At 45.4% G+C, this 20,732-nt stretch overlaps 1 long non-coding RNA gene across 1 annotated transcript in view; it reads right to left on the minus strand.

Annotated features, from left to right (window-relative positions):
* Positions 1–803: 803 nt before the first annotated feature.
* Positions 804–20,732, minus strand: part of LOC146863404 (uncharacterized) — a 39,383-nt gene continuing 19,454 nt past the window's right edge. Inside the window, exon 2 of the long non-coding RNA XR_014978253.1 lies at positions 804–1,507. This is a non-coding gene — a long non-coding RNA (uncharacterized LOC146863404). The remainder of the gene's footprint in view (positions 1,508–20,732) is intronic.

The following is a 20,732-nucleotide window of genomic DNA, read 5'->3' on the forward strand; positions in this document are numbered from 1 at the left end:
AGCCACCAAGGTGGGGTCCAAAAAGAGGTTTGGGTCTCCGAACAGTAAAACTTCGGGTTTCTCCTGGATTGCGTTTTAAGCAGTTCTTAATGATCCGTGTGTTGACTGCCTGCATGCAGTCACAAAATCTAGGCCCTGTGCATTTGGCCAGGAAGTGGACAATTTGTGTGTTGTCTGCGTAGTATGTAAGAAAGAAACCAAAGGATTTTATTAGGTCAGCCGGGTATACATTAAATTTCATATATAATTGCCACCTTACAAACATTTCCCTCAATTATTCTAAAATTGAATTCGCTTCTACGCCTGATGTTTTTATTCTTATGCTGCAGAAACTAATTGAGTAGATGAGCATTTTAGCATGACTGGAAGGTGGTACAATCGAATCTGGAGAAGTGTGGCTCAATGGTTAGAGCGGCAGACCCTGATGCAGAGGTCTGGCCCGGGACCAGGGTTCAATTCCCGCCTCGGCAGCTCTTGGATTCAATTTCCCCGGACCTGATAATTCTCGCCTCGGTGCCTATTCTAATCATGGGTCCCTCTGTGCAACTCTGGGCAATAGCTTGCTTAATCTCCACAACGGCCCCCACAGCGCTAGGATGCCTGGCTTCACCTTGGGGGTGCCCAGGAGTGGACATCTCACAGGAAAACCAGGAAGGGTTCCACAGCGTTATAAATACAGCCCTACGAGACCCCTGGGTAGAAGTGCGCTATATAAGTACAAATACATTTACAAACAGTATAGTTATGCAAATAAATATATGTTGGACAATTTCATTCACTGAAATTAAAACGTTTTGACAGTCTTATTTTGTTGCTTTTTATAGATGCACATCATATCTATATTGTAACATTACGAAGTTAGTTAACCTTCCAAACAATGTTAAACGTTTATGCTCACTGATTTTGTTGAACCTGAGGCCCTCAAACAGCTTGTGAGCTGCATGATACACCATGGCACTGTTCAGTATTATCTCTTTATACTCCTGCCTGCTGGCAAAGTCGATGACTGCCCTACACAAAGCTTTGCCAATTCCACACCCTCTGTAGATCTTCAGCACTGCCAGGCGCCTGAGAACCAGCCGATGCTGGCCATCTGAGGTCTCCATCGGACATGCTCCAATAATACCACAGACTTTTCCACCTACCTCAGCGACCCAAAAACAGGCTCCTTTAGTCTGAACATAAGAAGCATAAATGTCTAACAGGTCCTCCTGCAATGACTGCTGGATGTATTGATGGATCAGAAAAATCAATAAGAGGCGGTATGAATACAGAGCAAGGACAACAAGACTGGCCGAAACAAGAATGGATTTGGACAATACGAAGAGCAACGAGAAAAGACCCAGCAGTTTTATATGGGTCTGTGGACGCTTCAGAACATGGACAAAGGTTGCTGGAACCACTTCAGGTCTCACAAGGGTGAACACATGGCGCACAGCCTCATAGTCTCTGTGTTCATATTTGCGAATGCAGAAGTTGACCATGGTTATCTTCTCATATTATGAGCCTAAAAAAAAAAAAGACAGTATAATTAATTCTCAACTACATTTGGAAGTAAAATACATTTTATTTGAGCATAAAATTGCTTATATATATATATGTATATATTATTTATTTTTTCTATGTAATCCGAGTTACTCTGTCAGTATGTTTAGCAACAGAAGTATTCTTTCCGTCTCAGACACCAACAAGACTGAAAGAAGACAGCTGCTACTATGCACATTCAGGGAAAGCAAGTTGAATGACATTATGCACCAACTTGTGGGAACACTTTTTTTGGCCTTGCAAAAGTTCATTGGCCCACTGGTATGCAGAGAAACGTGTCAGTGATTCCTAAAAAAAACTGTTCTCATCAAGACTGAGTCAAGGTCATAATTTGTGGTTATTTATTTTACAAATTAGCAAACAACATTATTTCTTTTGGTTTTAAAGACTGAAATAGATTTAAAGCAGAATTCCATTGATAAGCCTATTCCACAATGTTCTGTTATACTCTGGAATAATGGGTCACCTCCAGACGTGTATTTTGCACCACCAATACAAGACCAACAAATTATAAATATGGCCAATTCCAACTTAATCGCCCAAAAACTGGCGCGCCAAAAGTGTTAGATGACATTAAGGTCCTCATGCTCCATTTCCAAGGATACATCTTGGACCCTGATTCTGAAGTTCCTTTGTAGCTGTGTGCGGCGTCTAAGATACCAACCCACAGACCTGGAGCCACAACCCAGGCGCTGCCACGGTCATTGTAGACATTAGAGAATACTCACAGAGAGAGGGTGATGAGAGCGGAGGAAACTTATCTTTTCCTTTTTTAGGTCTCGCCTGACCCAGCGCATGCGCTGGTCTGGCGAGACATTTTGTGAGGGCTCCAAAAAGTGCTACCAGGACAGCCTAGAGCTACAGTGCATGTGCGCAGGTGCGCGCGTCGCGCTTTACCGCTTTACCGCTTTGATGTTTGATCGCGATCACTTTTGCGTCCGCATGGCCGCTTTGCATTGCCAATAGGTCTCGCTTTTGGGACCTTATAAGTATTTAGTTATGCAACTGTTGCATGGCTAAACACTTATAAGGTCCCAAAGGCGACACTTATTGGCTATGTCAATGCTTGTCATGATTGGTGTGGAATGACTCAGAGGAATACTGCATATGTAGTGACAGATGAGACATATTTTCACACAACCCCAGTCTGCTCGGGTCTTCCTGGAGAGCAAATAGGCAGAGGTCTCCACGTAGATGAAGCCACTTGTGTCCTAATTTGGCTAATAAACTCTGTGATGTTAAATGCTGTATTTAGCCAACGATTTAGGAGTCTTTGCATTTAATAATCTGTTGCATAGTATATTTGTTTTGGTCCACTCCATGTCCCATTTTTGCCCCAACTTCTATAGGAGGGTTTGTGCCTTTGATTCAGTGCAGTTGTTCAATTGATACATTTCCAAATTATATTTAGGTAGAAACATGCACTTATTCTTTCCTTCTGTGTTGTGGTAAATGTGCTGTAGATACCCAGTGCTAACCCCTTCCAAGTACCCCACTGATCAATGCACAAATGTATGTATACGGTGTTCGATTCTATGGGTCGGTGTTCCAATTTGATTTTAAGACAGAGGGATAACTGCCTTTAGCGCCAGGCATTCGTGGACGGACTAGTATATTCTACAATCACATAAACAAAACATTTCAGGTTTCCGTCCCGCACTAGGTCATCTATTGTATATTTTCCCACCCTATGCCACCAGACAGTAGTGCCATTATCGAACGTCTAGTGTTGCTCCAGAGTCCCACGGATATAGTGGCTTCATGTAGTTTGGAAGGCTACAGTCTGGGTTTTTCCAGCCCATAGGAAATGTATTATGTTATTCAGGATATCTCTTATCAACGTGGCATGGATTGGAGTGGGCTTCTTCCCTATAATAAGGTTGTATCTTGGTGCCGCCACTATTTTAACTCCTTGACTCTCCTGCATAGTGATAGTTGCAGAGGTGACCATAGGACAAAGTCATTCTTCATTTTATATATCGAAGTGAAATAAGCTTTATTTCGATAAAACAATATCTTAAAAGCACATACATAACAAACATGTGAGATCAAAAGGCGAGCCATAAGACTAACATCATCAGATTTCCAAAGCAGACAAGATAAAAACACATATAGACAAAATAAATAAGACAATTTTAAAAAAGAGAATATGTACCAGTGATAAAACAAAGGGACTGCTTATGTATGAGCTACAAGGGCTTTGCACCTTATGAGCCAGGACCACCTCAAAAATTTCGATAGAGCGCAGACATACAGGGATCGAGTGTCTGATTTTAGAATGCGCAAAGCCATGAGATGGTCTCGCGTGCCCAAATCTCTACACAAAGGTTTAAGCCAATAGGACCTTGGAATTTTGTATTTGGGACATGCAAATAAAACATGTGCAATTGACTCAGTGTGGGTCTCGCAAAAAGGGCAGAATGGTGAAGTCTGAGACGGTGGCTTCCAGCGCGCGGTCAACTCTCGCACCGGGAGAGTGCCAACTCTGAATTTAAAATAAAGGGCACGGTCAAAGGGCTTCTGAATAATATCAAGAAATGGCTCATAACGTACTTCGTCTTTGAACCTTAGAAACTCAGTGGTGCATCTGCCACCATGAGAGCTAGAGTTCCTCTTTGTGATAACCCAATTCCAATAGAGTTTCTTCAATACATCTTTCGGGGGCGAGGTTCTGTTCTCCCAGGCGTCTTTGAGGCCAAGGTCACAGAGCAAGGTCTTTACATCTTTCAACCATTTAACTTTATGCCAGCAAGGCATAGACAATAATTCAGATAGTCCCTCCGCATACTTAGCTAACTCAGGGGTTCGCCAGAGCCGAGCCCAAAGAAGCAGGGGGCGTACTTTTGCCAAATCTTTCAACGCATGGCACCCCAGATCCATCAATAAAGGTACTACTGGAGTGCTCTGGGGAAGTGCCATCAGTTCCTTATAGAAGCTGGAGTCGGATTTAGTAAGCTCGTCCATGTTATTCAAGCCCCAAAGTTCAGCGCCATAAAGTGCCGAGCTCACGCCTTTCGCTTTATATATCTCGAGGGCTGGGGCTATAGGTCTAGACGCGGAGGAGCGATGCTCCCTGAGGAGGGCACCAGAGACCCTCTTATGGGTTAGAAGCATCTTATGTATGTGGGATGACCAACGCATAGTGTCTGAAATGCGGATACCCAGGTAATCGAATTCTTTAACCCTTTCAAGGATAGCCGCATTCAGGACTGGGGGCTGCCCTAGTTTTTTGGGTGGGTTCAGTATTAGATATTTTGTTTTGGCAGAGTTTATTACAAGGCCTCTGCTATTATAAAAAAACTTGGAAGCTGTCTAAAAGGGTTTGTAGACCCATAGGTGATTTAGACAACAAAAGAGTATCATCAGCGAACAGGAGAGTTGGAATACGTTCGCCCGCCAGGGATGGTGCGTCAGATGGAACTTTCATCAGGTGATCCACTACGCCGTTCACATAAAGTGAAAAAAGTGTAGGGGCGAGAACACATCCCTGGCGGACACCCCTGTTCACTGGAATTCTCTATGTTTTCTGGCCTTGCAAGCCCCACCGTACTTGGGCATAATTTCCCTCGTGAAGTTTTACTAATAAAGCCAATTTATATATCAAGGATACCCCGGGCATGGTCACAGGTTCAGCAATTTCGTTATTTTCAGCATAGTTTCTTGGGATAATTCATCAAGAATGAGATCATATCATCTTTTTCAATTTCTTTTAATCCTCATAAAACAGACATTGTCTTCTTGTGCTCCATTCTCCATCTCTGGGGGTTTTGGCAGAGCAACCCAAGTTCTTTGGTCCGGTCAGGGTTCATTCGATATGTTCCACTCTATGCTCCACGTCTGCAATCTTCCTGAACACTACGTTCATCTTTACCTGAAACGGCAGAACTTCAGACCTCAGTGATTTTACTTTGAGAGTGGCAGTCTGTGTATCCTCTCTAATATAATCCATGGACATTTTGGTGGATGCAAGCCCCTTCATTATAAACTCCAGGTTGCAGATGGTAATCTGGCCTCCCAGCACTGCCTTTTAGAACAGGCACTATCTTGAGGTCTCGTGCTTGGAGACATGCCTGTGCGCAGTCTTGGATTCGGTAGGCAGTGGTGCACAACTCCCTGTCCTCCTTTTCTACTGTTTGCTTGTGGTTTAGTCTAGTCTGATCTTAAAGCTCTCCTCTCATACACGCAGAGCTCTCTCTTGGTCTATGGTATTTACAGTGACACTATGAGAGATTGTCTCTGTTCTTTTTCTCCTTAGTAAGATTGTCTTCTCTCATGTTTTTGTCAGGTGGGAATGAGCAGGTATCTTATTGTGTTTCCCAGCCATCGACGGATTCAGACTTTTATCCAAGTCTACAAAGCTCACACCTGGCGATTGCGCATTACCTTCTTTGGCATCTTTCCGTCACCCTTTATGTTTGTTTTCATGAGTGCTCTTTTCAGTAGCTCTCTGTGAGGCAACCATACTTTTTGCTCTTTGTGAGATTTATTGGGGACCTGTTCATCTTCCCACAAAGGGTCTGGATTTCAGTGTTATATATTGTTCTTTATAGAGTCTGATCCTCTGAAGTGCCAGAAAGGTGAGAGGGAGATACTCAGCACCAGTCACATACCAGTATGTGGCGGCAGCCCCCCCCTATATTCCCTTCGCAGCTGGCGTGGTCATATCAGTGAGATGTGCACAGAAAAGGGGCACTGGCACTTGGGTGTAAACTCCTTTCCCCCCTCTTTGTTACTAATCTATATCAACTTTACCGCTTGTGACCACTGTTCTCATCACGGTTGTTCTTTGGTAGCGACTACAGTTCTCTGCCTCCATAGACCTTAGACCTGTGCTGCAGTCAAGCCATGATAAAAGGACACTGCTGGGGAAAGCAAACAGAGGTCCCTTGGACTGCTGTGTGCTCCCCTAATGCCCCAACCCCTCACACACAAAGTGGGAGCAGTCCCTCATGGACAACTTCAACTTGGTAAATTGATACTATCGATGTTCTAATTAAGTAATTAAGAGAGGTGGGATGTAGGATCTGGACTATTTTAGTTTTTTATTGACCTTGTAAGTCTTCGTAAGACTGACGCCAATCCAAATCAAATAAATGTACACAAGACAATATTCAAATTCATGAAGGTTTATTCAAACACAGAAGGCAAAAAGCAGTTAGTTACCGAATTAGCAATAGATCTTTCAATACTACATCTAAATATTGTAAGTGGATCAACATAAAGTATATCTCCAAAGCAAATAAACTGCCAGAACCCAATATAGTTAAGCGAAAGGACTGATATAGAGTATGTTACCTAAGCAAGTAAGCAACTGTCTGGCAATTACAAAGTCAGGAAATAAACAGACTAGTGCAGAGTCTGCACAGTTTAAAAAGGCAGAGAACGTCTAAATATAAATCAAAGGACAGACTAGCATAAGGTCGGCTCAGAGGCAAAGGAAGTCTGTCACATCTTTCGAAAACATCACATTTAATAGGTTTGTAGAGAGAAATACCAAAGACATTTAGTTACTTCTGATGGGCTATCGGGGTTGGACTAGCAAGGTTACATGACCCAGACCAATGAACATTCAAACACATTATATACATTTAGGAAGATGCATCTAGAAACACCTACTCCACTGCATAATAATGAATGAGGTGTGCATTGGATATGAAGGAAATTATATGACATTTATATAATACAAAAATACAATAGACAGTTCAGCTAATGAATAGTCCCTAGAATAGACTCAAGCAGAGGAGCTGGAAGGTTACAAAGACAAGAACATTCTGAGCATGGCTTCCTCAAGAGAACACACATTAGTAAAATGTATGAATACACCAACCATGGCTTATGCTTCTATTTCAGTGATACGGAAAAGCACACATGTGGAAAAGCCTGTTCATATAAAATAGGAGCAATTTTCTAAAAATATGAATAGATATCAATGCAAGCTGTATTAGGCCTAGTCATGATAACTAAATCACGTCCAAACTAAGCATTATTTTCTTATTAGTAAAAATGCTCCTACAATTCCATACCTTTTCAGGTGTTTGCATCTAATCAATGCTGTCGCAAACTATTTTGAGGTCTTTCCTACACAACACAGGCATTGTGCTGCAAGATGTATTGTTTGCAATCCAATGGGCTTACAACCCGCCCACAGAACACCATTAGTTGATTTGTCACTCTCATTTGCAACCTTTTGTTTTCTTCGCTTCTATGGCTTCCCTTTGTTTTTTGTACTAGCTTCTCCCTGGAGCATGGACCAAGTACATATATTCTTCCTCATCTTTTTGCAACACATTTTTTTTTAGAAGCGTTTCAGTATTATCTCTGGACATGCATTTGCTTTCCTACTTTTAACAGTCTTGGGGCTCGGCTGGCTGAGCCTGTAATCTCAGCTGGCAGGTTGCTCCAATATATCTCATGAGAACTCAGATTGATTCCCACCGCAGAGCGGCTCTCAGACTGACGTCACGCCACGGAGATGTCACGTCCTGCTGCCAGAATTTGTTGTGTGGAGGGTGGATGGCTACATGTTTGCAGCAATCATGGTGTTCACAGCACTTCCGGCTCGCACCGGTTTGCGTGTCGTGGCTCAGCTGTCAGCTGCAGTTTAAACAAGCATTAGAAATGCAATAGGTCTCACATTTGTGTGAATGAGAGCTATTTGTGTTGTAAATGACAATGTCTTTTACTCATGTGTTATGGAGTGTATGTATGCCGTATGTAGTGGAATTATGTGGGTTGGATTGGAATTGTTGTGCAATTGTGAGGCGTGGAATTGCATGGTGTGGATTTGATTTGAGTAGTGGAATTAAGTGGCATGGTGTGCAGTGGAGTTAAGGGGATAGTAAATGTGTTATTTAGTGTATCGGAATTATATGGAGTAGGATTGTGTTATGGAGTGGAATTTTGTGGAATGTAATGTTGTGGTGTGGTATGTAGTGGAGTTTGTGTTGTGTGCTGTTGAATTTTATGCATGATGTGGAATTGTGTGGTGTGGATTGGATGTATGTGGTGTGTTGTTTAATTGTGTTTTTGAGATGAAATATGTGCTTTGGTGTCAAATTATGTGGCGAGAGGAGAACAGAGGGAGGGTCACATGTACGGGACACATATGGAGGACAGAGTGGAAAGTAGATGTGGTTAATGAAAAAAGAAATACAGTTCTTTGACTTTTGAAGTGAGTTTGCTACATTTTACATTGTCTTGTTACATACTTTACGTGGCAAACATTTTTAGGGCTCAGCTCTGTGCATCTGCCTTTGTAAAACGCTCACTTGACACAAACTAAGTACGGCCATAAAGGGAGAGATCTCTCCCTTTATGGCCGTACTAATGTAATTAAGATGCTCTTTTTCCCCAAATTTCTTTATTTTTTTCGAACTATACCTTTATTATTTCCCTCCACTTTATTTACAAAAATAGATAGAATATTTTCAAGATTTTTCTGGGGGTATAAGAAAGCTAGGCGATCCCTTAAATGGTGTTCACTCCCTACTTATAGAGGAGGTTGGGGATTACCAAATCTTCGCTTATACTACTTGGCGATATCACTTAAATTTATGAGAGTTCTAATTTTCCAAGAATTATCACCTAAGGATTCTACTTATCCAACAATTTATGAAATGATTTTAGGTGCACAAGCACGTCAATGTCTTACGTTTTTCAGAACCAAGTTATTATAAAAAAACAATATTTAAAGTCATATTGACCGTTTTTCAGGTATGGAGACAATGTAAGAAAAGATTTTGTTTTAATAACATTACCTATTATACACCATTATATAATAATCCGATTTTGCCACCAATATTTTCAGACCAGATTCTTCAGCAATGGCAAAGATTAAATATGTTTAGTCTAGGTGATCTTTATCAAGAAGGACGATTTGTTTCATTTTTGTATGTACAACAAAATTATAATGTACCTCAAAAAGATTTTTTGAAATACTTGCAAATACGTAGTTTTTTACACACCAAGAACTTATTATACACTAATAAAATTAGGAAAATTGATATACTTGAAAGTTGTAAGAAACCAAATAGAATTGGCATAATTTATTAGACTATGCTAACCCGGATGGAAGACAATCTTGATCTATTTAATTTAAAATGGCAAAAGGATTTGGGCATAGAGTCTATTAACTTATCTGATGCTTTATATCTATCTGACTTAGTCTTAATTAATGGATCCTTAAAAAGCCAATTCTTTATGAGTATTTTTGATTTATATTATACTCCAGCTAAATTGATGAAGTGGAAAGCTAATAGGGGTGATAAATGTAGTCGATGTTATCTTCTTGGTGCAAATGCTGCTCATATGTTTTTTTTCTGTCCAAATTTAACTCAATTTATTTCCGAAATTCAAATGTTTCTTAATAATATTATGAATTCATCTGTTACTCTTTCTGCTGAATTTGTTATTTGTGGTGTCCAATCAAATCCTGTTAAATTGTGGACAATTGCTGAAGAAGGCTTTTTATTTATATCTATGTCTATTTTTAGATACTGTATTACTTCCCATTGGCTAGATTCTGATCCTCCTTCATTTATTCAATGGCAATCGAAATTGTTGAACATTTATCAGTTAGAGCAAGCTGTGTATAGGTTAAAAGGGAGGAAAAAGAAAGCTTTAGGTTTAAATATTTGGGCCCCTATCAGTAACTGGATGCAGTCTTAGAAGGTTAATTTTTCTTTTTGCGTTTCTTTTTTTTTATTCCCTTTGTATTTCAATGCTTTTGAAATGAAATCTGGTCTGATCTTAATTAATTATGTTAATTTTTTGTCTTTTGTATGTATGATTTGTAAAGCTCGATCAATTATTCTTGCTGTTGTGAAAATCTAATAAAGAAATAAAAAAAAATAAAAAAAGACACAAACTACGGAAAGGTCAACATTAGTTCGGGCTGGGGAAGAGCGAGTGCCTGGATGCACAGTGTGAAGGGGAGGCCACCATGAGAGCGATAATTAGGAGAAGGATGGAGTTATGGGAAGAGGGCGAGAGAGGTGGAGAAGAACAAGGCAAACAAGCTTGCATTTTTATTTTTGCAAATGTGTGCAGTGAGCATACAAATTGTAATACTAGGTAAAGAATAAAATGTTGCTGTCTAAATGTGATGTTCATATGCGTTCAAAATTCAATTAAAATAAACCCAGAAAATTTAAATGAATAGGCTTGATGTTATTTAATCTCTCAAACTCTTCCATATAAGGCGTGAATAGTTCATCCAGTCCTTCAGGTGTTTTTGTTTTCCTGGGTAAGTCAAATTTTCAATGACTAATTCAGTCCAGATACAGCATATTTGGTATTGGACAGATTTTATTTATTGTGTCATGTTTTTCAGCATGGCTTAGGTAGTTGAGCACTTGCTGCTGGGGAACTAACAACGGTTCGAATCCAGGCATTATGTACTCAGCTCTTGTGCTACTCATGTTCATAATTTTTATATTATCATAAAAAAGAGGGTAATTACACCTGCAATTAATAGCGCTTAGAAAAAACAGGTGTGGGTTATGAAGAGCTAAACAACAAGTTATGAAGTAAATCGTCCTCGTCCTCCACTTCCCCCCCACATTAAACTGAGAAGAGCTCTGAGTTTATAGAATGCCCCTTTCCTGTCCTCCCCACTGACCTGCTGTTTTCTGAGATCTCCAAACATGACACTAGTATGATTAGGCTGACTGGTGTTCTTGACTCAAAGCAATGTTTCGCTGCAGGCAACAAGTGTAGCACATAAAACAACAGAAAAACAGCAAGAGTGAACCTGCCAGGGTCACATCTGCAGAAACTGTCTGCTGGTGATGACATTTACTCATTGTAGGAAGGTGGATATCTGACTATGGTTACCCCCAATTTTTTACCTAGTGTCTAGCTGGTTTTTCGACTTAGTTGGCCTGAGATCCTGCCATTCAGGATCTCAGCCCATCTGCTCTCTCTTTAAAATGGACTCCATGTACCCTAGGTGCATAACCAATTGGAATTGGATCACCCTGTGATCCCCTGTACCAGTGTACACTAGGTACCAAGGGCATTGGTGTATCTAAGGCCTACCAGGGACTGAAGCATGTATTGTGCCACCCCTGGCCTGGCCTAACAATTTGACACAACTGGCTGATCACTCAGCTGGGGTAAGTTGGTGTAACCACCTCTTACTTATGTGTAGTATACCTATACCTAACCTTAAATGGGACACCTGGTAACCTATAAGTCACTCCTATGGCAGGCCTTAACAATCCTGAAGGCAGAGTGCTTGGTTATGTGTGAGATGGTGCTCTGGCATGAGCTGAGCCTGTCTGCAGTGGTCGGAACAACTTCCTTCTACCGTTTCCAGATATCGCCATACCATATACTCTTAAGTGCATTATGAACCTCGCAGTTAAATGCTAACTTTGGTTTGGCTTTATCAAAACATGTCGAGTAAGGTGTCATACGAATTGGAATACTAACTCCTCGCCAATTCTGGTGACGGGGTTAGCATTCCACCCTTCTAGAGGGACACTGTGAGAAGTTGGCCTGATGTATGATGTCACTAGTTCTAGTGTACACCTTATATCAGTCCAAATACCCTTATGGTGATTGGTTGTAAAGTCAGCCTTATAGACCAGCTATCCTAGTGGTAGCATGGACAAGAGCAGTCTTAGGCTAAACTCTGAATGGCATGTGAAGCCAGCTGTGATACCATATATAATCCCTTGAATACCAAATGAAAGGACACCACAACCGATATATATATATATAAAATAAAGTGTATTTATTCTAGTCAAACCCTCAGCACTCTTTATGAGATTAGAGGTAAGTACAACACAGTCTTATTTAAGCATACATTAAGTCACACAGGTAAGTAATACAGTTAGGCCCTAGGGGCCACGCAAACCATATACTAAGTAAGTGGTATAAGGACCACTGTCACGGAAATAGGATAGGCCTAGGCCTAGGGAATCGCTGGGGCTACACTACACTAGCAACAGTTAGGAAGTGGGAGGTCCACGGGATTCAGGTGCAGAGTGGAAACACTCACGCGTAATGCGTAAAAGTCGATAGAAATAGTAGTTGTTCGCAATTAACAGTTTAAGGACACTTCTAAAGCAGCTAGAGAGTCGAGACTCGGAAACTAGACCCTAGGATAGTCACTACCCTTGTGAGCACCGAAGTACCCAAGTTACCTAGCCCACAGGCTGCGGGTGCATAGGTGTGAACTTGCGTCGGGTTTCGTCGTGGACTTCTATGGATGCCTGAAGGAAAGATGCTGACAGTCAGTGAAGAGTGTCCGGTGGATCCCAAGGCTGGGATCAAGAAGAGGGGAGACCTGCAAGCAGAAGGGACAGAGTCAAGGTCACTAGCCAGTGACCACGTGGAACCAGGAAGGAACCAGGCGATGTTGTGAAGATTGCAGGTGAAGGTGAAGCTTGTCGCTGCAGCCACGAGGACCAGGGAACGTCGAGGACGACCAGGACCAGGAGGCGAGCTGTCCCACGAAGGCTCTTGCTGTCGGCGGCGTCGAAGTTGGACTAGGACTCACCAAGCCTTGGCAAGCGGGACCCACGAAGAATGGAGGACTTGCTTCTGGTGCAGACCAGGAAGGTCTGGGGTGCTTCTCTTTTTCAAAGAAGCAGGAGCCAGGCTGGAGGAGCCAAACCAGCGGTGAAGATTTCAGGATGCGTCGTCACAAAGGCTACTAGCCAGCGGGCAAGCAACCGGACATACGCGGCAAGCAGGAAAATGCAGAAGGGCCCCACGCAGGACTCGTGGAGTGTGAGGGGCTGATCTTCGGTGCAGATGGTGCTTGGGGTTGGGGCTTCTCAATCCCCGGTGCACAACTTCGAGGGTGCCTCAGAAGCTGCGCTTGAAGATACTAGCCACTTTTCCCAGGTAGCCGGTCCCACGTCTCTCGTCGCCTCCACGGATCTCAGCTCGGCTGTGGATGTGGATCAGGGTCAGAGAAGTCTGGAAGTCAAGACTCTGGTCGGGCTCTGCAGTCGGTCCCTCGTAGAACTTCAGCAAAGCAAAGGGTAGTTTCTTGATGGTGCCTGTTTGCACAGGGTAGCCACTCCTTGGCCACAAGGGAGATTCTTCAGTCTTCTTCTTTCGTCGAATGTCGAAGGTCCAGAGTTTCTGTTCAAGTTGCAGGTTCAGGATAATCTAATCTCCTGGGGCCCAGCTACCACTCTTATACTAATCTGGGGGGCTGGGTTACCTGCTAGGTCACGCCTTATGGGTGGGACCTGGGAGGGGGGTGGTTACACCCCCTTCCCTTTGTCCAGTTTCGCGCCAGGACTGGGGCTGGAGTGCCCCAGCACCGGTTTGAACTGGACTATGCATGGGACACCTTGTGTGCCCCAGGCATGTCTCATTCCTTTCAGCCCTCTCTGCCCCAATACACTAAAGTCTGTCTGGGGAGGTGCTAGCACCTCCCCAAGCAGGAAACCTATTGTCCAAGCCTCCCTTGCCGGGATCACTCCCAGCAGCAGGAGGTCAGACTCGTGTCTGTGGCAGCAGCATCCATTTTGTGATGCTGAGGCTAGAAGGGAGGAATAATATCCTCATCACCAGAAATGGTATGGGGGTATTATTCCAAAGTGTTAGACACCTTACACGACATGTTTTGATAGAGCCAAACCATAGTTACCATAACCGTTTAAGATTATGAGGCACTTTAAGAGTATATGGTAGGCTATATCATAGAACAGCTATAAGGACATGGTTCCGAAAGCTGCAGACAGGCTCAGCTCATGCTAGAGCACCATCTTACATGTTACCAAGCACTCTGCCTCCAGGATTGTTAAGGCCTGCCATAGGAGTGACTGATAGGTACACATGTGTCTATATATAAGGGTAGATATAGGCATACTATATCTAAGCAAGGGGTGATTACACGACCTTGCCCCAGCTGAGTGATCAGCCAGTTGTGTCTGATTGGAAGGCCAGACCAGGGGTGGCATAATACATGCTGCAGCCCCTGGGAGGCCTAGGGTACACCTATGCCCTGGGTACCTAGGGTACACTGTACAGGGTCCAATAAGGTGATCCTTACCAATTGGGAATGTACCTAGGGTACATGGAGTCCATTTTAAAGAGAGAGCAGACAGCCTGAGACCCTGAATGGTAGGATCTCAGGCCAACCAAGTCGAAAAACCAGCTAGACACTAGGCAAAAAGTTGGGGGTAACCATAGTCAGATATCCACCTTCCTACAGACACGACATGTACAGAACCTGAAACCCGGGTAAAATCAGACATAGCCTCAGCTCCACAAAATGGACGCTGCCACCACCGACACAAGTCTGCCCTCCTGCGGCTGGGAGTCCTTCCAGCTTGGGAGATGTGGACAAAGGGTTTCCTGCCAGGGGAGGTGCGAGCACCACCCCAGACAGGGTTTTGTGTATTGGTCAGGTAGGGCTTGAATGGAATCAGACATGCCTGAGGCTCACAAGGAGCCTCGGTGCATATGCCAGTTCAAACCGGTCCTGGGGCACACCAGCCCCGGACCTGGGGCAAGCTGGACAAAGGATTGAGGGTGTAACCACCCCCCTTCCTGGTCCCACCCTTAGGGAGGGACCTAGCAGGTAGTCCGGCCCCTAGAATCCGCTTAAAGGTAGGAGCTGTGTCGTAAGACTTCAGACATCCTGGAATCAACTTACTACAAAGAAGAAGACGGGAACTTCGACGCTCTGCTGCACAGAGGACAGAAGGAAATCTCCCCTATGGTCAGGGAGTGACCATCTTGCTAACGCAAGCACCAGCCAGTTACTCGACGTCTGCTTTGCCGCCGCCTCCTGCCGGAGCCCGAGCCCAGAGCCCGACAAGACCTGGACCTCCAGACCTCTCACAGCCCGATCCACAGTCCCTGCAAAGAAGGAACCCGTGGAGGCACCGAGACACGTGGAGCCAGCCATCTTGAAAGACCCACGACAAGCTGCAAGCGCGACAACAGAGGCTCCCTCCAAGTTGTGCTTTGGGACCTGAGAAGCCCAACATCCGAGCAGCATCTGCACCAAAGGTGAGCCCTCCAGCATCTCCACGATCTGCGTGGGGCCCCTCTGTACTTTGCCACTCGACGCGCCTAACCGGACCCTGGCCCGTTGGCTAGTGGCCATCTTGGCGACCTAACTTGAAAACTACGACTCTGGTCTGGTTGCTCCAGACTGGCCCCTGCTGCCCTCCAAAGGAGCAGCCCCTCTAACCTTGCAGGTCAGAACCATCAGCTTACTTCTTTTTCCACGACTCCTGTTTTTGCCAAGGCTTGTTTGCTTCCTTCGAGTAGCCGACACCGCTGACAGCGAGAGCCTGCGTGGGACAGCTCGTGAATCGACTCCTGGACGTCGTCGACCTTCAGGGACCACGTGGCTGCAGAGACAAGCTACACCTCATCACCTGTTTGCACCCGACATCGCCTGGTACCTACCTGGTGCCACGCCGGTCACTGGCTAGTGACTGTGAACACTGTCCCCTCTGCTTTCAGGTCTTCTACAACTCCGATCCACCCTTGGATCCACCGCATCTCTTCTGGACCGACCGCCTGCAGCATCTTTGTCATCAGGCCCCATTGAACAGATAGACGAAACCAGACGCACTTCGAGACCTATGCACCCGCCTCCTGTGGGTGAGGTAAAGCTGGCACTCCGGTGCCCAAGTGTAGAGAAACATCTCTAGTGTCTGTGTTTTAAGTCTTAAGTTTGTAGTCCATCCAGAAGACCCTTCTAGCAGTAACTTTTGAACTTTTACGCACCCATTGAAAACTTATGGGAGCCCGCGTGTAACTTTCCTCACTGCACACGCGACCCGTGGACCTCCTGGTCACTAACTAACGTTAGCTCCTTGTAAGCCCAGCGATTCTAGATGCCCTAGGCCTTTTCCCTTTCCTAGTCGTGGTACTTATACCACTATTTTAGTATATGGTTCGAGCAGCCACCAGGGCCTATCCATATAAAGTGCAACTTCTGTATATTGTAATACTATCTTGTTTAACGATTTGTGCTCATAAAGAGGCTAGGGGATACTTTGAGTAATAAATACATATATATTTTGAATATATATCTGTGTGGTGTCCTTTCATTGGTATAAAGGGGGGTTACATATGGTAAAACAGCTTGCTTAACACGCTTTAACGAGTTTAGCCTCAAAGACTGCTTAGCCTACGCTACCACTAGGGCAGCTAGTCCGAAAAGGTTGACTTACAACCACACCACAAGGGTTGCTTGGCATGGTACAAGGTGGTCACTTTAACTAGTGAACAGCATATACCAGGCCAACTTCTCACACTCATCTTCTGAACTTTCAGTGCATAAGATATCCGCTCCGAGAGCCTGCATGTGGATTCCTATACTGAGAAAAGCGTGGAATTCAAGCTCTTGGTGTCGTTTAATTGCCAGCTGGAGCTGGCTCACAATCATTATTAGTCTTTAAGAATTAAAGGGCTGAAGTGGCTATCAGAGGGCTAGACGCCTTTGTACCAATGAACAAAGCCCCGAGGGCTGCTCTGTCTCAGCGTCTGGGAGGGCTGCTCAGTCTCAGCGTCTGGGAGGGCTGCTCAGTCTCAGCGTCTGGGAGGGCTGCTCAGTCTCAGCGTCTGGGAGGGCTGCTCAGTCTCAGCGTCTGGGAGGGCTGCTCAGTCTCAGCGTCTGGGAGGGCTGCTCAGTCTCAGCGTCTGGGAGGGCTGCTCAGTCTCAGCGTCTGGGAGGGCTGCTCAGTCTCAGCGTCTGGGAGGGCTGCTCAGTCTCAGCGTCTGGGAGGGCTGCTCAGTCTCAGCGTCTGGGAGGGCTGCTCAGTCTCAGCGTCTGGGAGGGCAGCTCTGGCTCAGCGTCTGGGAGGGCAGCTCTGGCTCAGCGTCTGGGAGGGCAGCTCTGGCTCAGCGTCTGGGAGGGCAGCTCTGGCTCAGCGTCTGGGAGGGCAGCTCTGGCTCAGCGTCTGGGAGGGCAGCTCTGGCTCAGCGTCTGGGAGGGCAGCTCTGGCTCAGCGTCTGGGAGGGCAGCTCTGGCTCAGCGTCTGGGAGGGCAGCTCTGGCTCAGCGTCTGGGAGGGCAGCTCTGGCTCAGCGTCTGGGAGGGCAGCTCTGTCTCAGCGTCTGGGAGGGCAGCTCTGTCTCAGCGTCTGGGAGGGCAGCTCTGTCTCAGCGTCTGGGAGGGCAGCTCTGTCTCAGCGTCTGGGAGGGCAGCTCTGTCTCAGCGTCTGGGAGGGCAGCTCTGTCTCAGCGTCTGGGAGGGCAGCTCTGTCTCAGCGTCTGGGAGGGCTGCTCTGTCTCAGCGTCTGGGAGGGCTGCTCAGTCTCAGCGTCTGGGAGGGCTGCTCAGTCTCAGCGTCTGGGAGGGCTGCTCAGTCTCAGCGTCTGGGAGGGCTGCTCAGTCTCAGCGTCTGGGAGGGCTGCTCAGTCTCAGCGTCTGGGAGGGCTGCTCAGTCTCAGCGTCTGGGAGGGCTGCTCAGTCTCAGCGTCTGGGAGGGCAGCTCTGGCTCAGCGTCTGGGAGGGCAGCTCTGGCTCAGCGTCTGGGAGGGCAGCTCTGGCTCAGCGTCTGGGAGGGCAGCTCTGGCTCAGCGTCTGGGAGGGCAGCTCTGGCTCAGCGTCTGGGAGGGCAGCTCTGGCTCAGCGTCTGGGAGGGCAGCTCTGTCTCAGCGTCTGGGAGGGCAGCTCTGTCTCAGCGTCTGGGAGGGCAGCTCTGTCTCAGCGTCTGGGAGGGCAGCTCTGTCTCAGCGTCTGGGAGGGCTGCTCTGTCTCAGCGTCTGGGAGGGCTGCTCTGTCTCAGCGTCTGGGAGGGCTGCTCTGTCTCAGCGTCTGGAAGGGCTGCTTGCTCGGCAGGTTTAATGGCACAGATTCAGCTGGTCAGGAGTGAAAGATTGCACTTGTTTTGAGCTTTTCATGCTTATCTGTTAAATGGCTGTTTACGTTCTGCAGGATTGCTGTTTAGCTTTTAAAGTACAAGTGAAACTGCTTTGTGCCACAGTGTATTCGATTGCTGAGGAAGACAGAGAGACCGTTGCAGTGGCCAGGACTCTGTCAATGGCCAGGATCACTCACTCACTGAGGAGGCAGGCATCAAACGCCGAATTGCTGCGATGGCGTCCGGCCTGAGACTGCCCCATAGAGACTGGACTGCGCGTTTCTTCACTGAGCCAGCCTTTGATATGTGACTCTCAAGTCTGTCAACCTGCAGGCCCAGCCCGGACCACTTCCGGATAGGAGTAAGTGTCAGTACTAGCACCAATCCTCAGCTACGGGGTTGTGTAAATAATGTGGAGGTAGGTTACAGCCCCTGGGCTTAGGGTTATCAGTATCATGCATGGGTTACAGAACTAGTTCTAATGTCTCGTACATAACTGGCGCCTTTTATGCGTGCGCTTTTTTTGTCATACGTGGGGTCCTCATTGCAGCAGTGTTACTCCGCCTGATTCTGCTATCAGTCACATTACAGTCACTGATATACCTGAACTGCAACCGTCAGGTACGGACTGATCTTGTTATCATGTACATCAGTGCCACTGGAGCTTTAAAACACTGAGCTCTTTTTTTATATGAATAGTGGCCATGCCATAGCTGACCTGCTTCTGTTGTTCTGCATGTTACTGGCTCCTATGCGTAATATCTGTACTGCGCCTGCTGCTTATTGCACTCACGGATTCTGTCATGCAGGTTACCACTGTCACTAATGCTGAAACGCGAGCTCCCATTCTCTTGCATGGCCTGGGCATGCCACAGATAAATGTTTCTATACATGCATCTTCACTGAGGCAGGCGTTCGCTGAAGTTTGCACTGACTGGAACACTAAAATACTGTTAAGTAACCCTACTGCCAAGACCTACAGCTCTTGAAGAAACAAGAAAGACATTCCATGAAGAACTGGATACAAATGAAAAACAACTCATCACAAAATAAATCTTGATGACACTAATGTAAAATAATCTGAGAGTTATATGTGACCAATCATTTTGCCACTTGTGTAAAACAACTCACCTGTGACAACATACCAAATACTCAACCAACCAACAATGAGGCTGGTAACCCTGCACAATCTGAATTACTGTTCATAATCTAATAATCGGTAACAAGTTATAGCCCAGAATACATTTGAGTAAATACTGGAGCTCTCAAGGACTGCGAGGCGCATGCATAAGTACTTGGTCCAGTAGTGATTTATTTCATAATCAAATCAGAACTACAAGTCCCAGAATGCAATAAAAACCTGGATCGGATTACCTACTCGAACACGGTGCTAGAAAAACGCGAAGGCTGTGTAAAAGACTTTCATTGAGGGTCGCAAATACATGCAAACTGGATTATTTAATATTTCATCATTTAAAACTGCAGAGGCACTCTGTTGTCCAGAAATCTATGGGAAAAGTTGTCTAAGAACACGCGTTTCCACTTGGCAGCCAATATCAATTTAAGTGCAAAATACTGTTAATAGCATCTTCCTTGAAAATGACTTGTAGTATTACAATGGCAACGCGTCTGGTGAATTTCTTCATCCCTACTTTAAAAAAAACTATATTTCTCAGAATGCATTAAAGAGCAAATGTAACAAACAAACTAAAGCGTGGACAATCGCAACAAACTGTGGGCTCTGTAGTAGCGTACTATTCACCGCAAAATGCTTTAACGCCTCGTCGGGGGTAGTAAGAGCTGTATAAATGCGATTATAATTCCATTTTTAGCTCAGAGACGTGAAGATGTTTTGGTACTATCGGGACAAGAGAACGGAAGCGGTTTGACAAGCAAAAGTGTAGCCAGGAATGGAGAAACATTTTAGCACTTTCCGAGAAAGACTTGCTGCTGACTCAAATTCTGAATGAGAGAGAGAGTTTGTCTTTAAATTCTTGCATTTTTAAAATACTACGTGTCGAGACTTCACGTGACCTCCCGGCGTTTACGATACAAAGTGGGAAATGATACATTGACTGCAAGGTACTTTGGGAAAAAGCGCTTCACATAAAAAACATGCTGAACGCTATGAGTTCTCGTGGCCTTAACTGCCTCTTAATATTATTAAGTTTGGAGGAGCGGGCTTCCCCCTGAAACTGCTCACGCTGAATGCGCGCTTACCTCCCGGAGCTTCAGCAGCAACTAAGGAAGGGGGAGGCGGGCCCCTCAAGAAGAGGCGGGGAGAGCTGGCTAGCGGAAGTGGAAACAACACATTCACGTCTGTCTCATTCGCTGTCCCTTCCGGCTGAGGGAATGCAAATCTTTCCTTGGTGGTGGAGGATTAACTCGCAAAT

Source organism: Triturus cristatus, chromosome 2_2, assembly GCF_964204655.1.
Source record: "Triturus cristatus chromosome 2_2, aTriCri1.1, whole genome shotgun sequence".
Taxonomy (NCBI): Eukaryota; Metazoa; Chordata; class Amphibia; order Caudata; family Salamandridae; genus Triturus; species Triturus cristatus.